The following is a 689-nucleotide window of genomic DNA, read 5'->3' as shown; positions in this document are numbered from 1 at the left end:
GGCGGAGGGAGGAGAGAGGTGGGCAGGTTTGGAGACCCCGTTCCTCCTCCTCCTCCTTCTCCTCCTCCTCCTCCTCCTCCTCCTCCTCCTCTACCCTTAGGGCATCACCGCGCATAAATGGGCGGATTGAATGATATCTGCATATTGCCTACCTGTCAGATGCAAAAGCATTTCAGTTGAAATACACTTAGGGCCTACTGTCCCTCTTCCCCCTCCTCATTCATGACTCAGCAATATTCCCGTGGGAGCCATGTGCAGGGAAGCACGATGGAGAAATGGAAGTATCCTACTGCATATAAGCCTACCAACTGCAAACGGGTGCTGGACTGAGGCAAAAAGATGATTCATGTTAAACGGAACCTATTGTGTTAAATGAAACTCTTACAGACGATGTGTCACATCCAGTGTGAGGAACAGCAAAGGGCAACACCAGGGACTTTTTTAAATGACTTAAATGAGAGGGAAAAAAACGTTGCTTATAAACTAATATAGTCTTCTGAAGAAGAAAAAAAACAGTAGGCTACCCTGTTTATAAAACCCTTTTCTTCCCATAGAGAGAAAAGTGACACAAGCACAGACACTAAACTGCAGCGCTCATTTCACTGCTTTTTTGTGAACACTTCTACCTGAAATGCATCCTGTTTGAAGTGGTTATGAGTATGGGAATCACCTTGCTTTTTCAAAGTTTA

Source organism: Etheostoma spectabile, chromosome 6, assembly GCF_008692095.1.
Source record: "Etheostoma spectabile isolate EspeVRDwgs_2016 chromosome 6, UIUC_Espe_1.0, whole genome shotgun sequence".
NCBI lineage: Eukaryota > Metazoa > Chordata > Actinopteri > Perciformes > Percidae > Etheostoma > Etheostoma spectabile.
The sequence above is the reverse complement of the archived record's forward strand: the minus strand, read 5'-3'. Positions refer to the sequence as shown.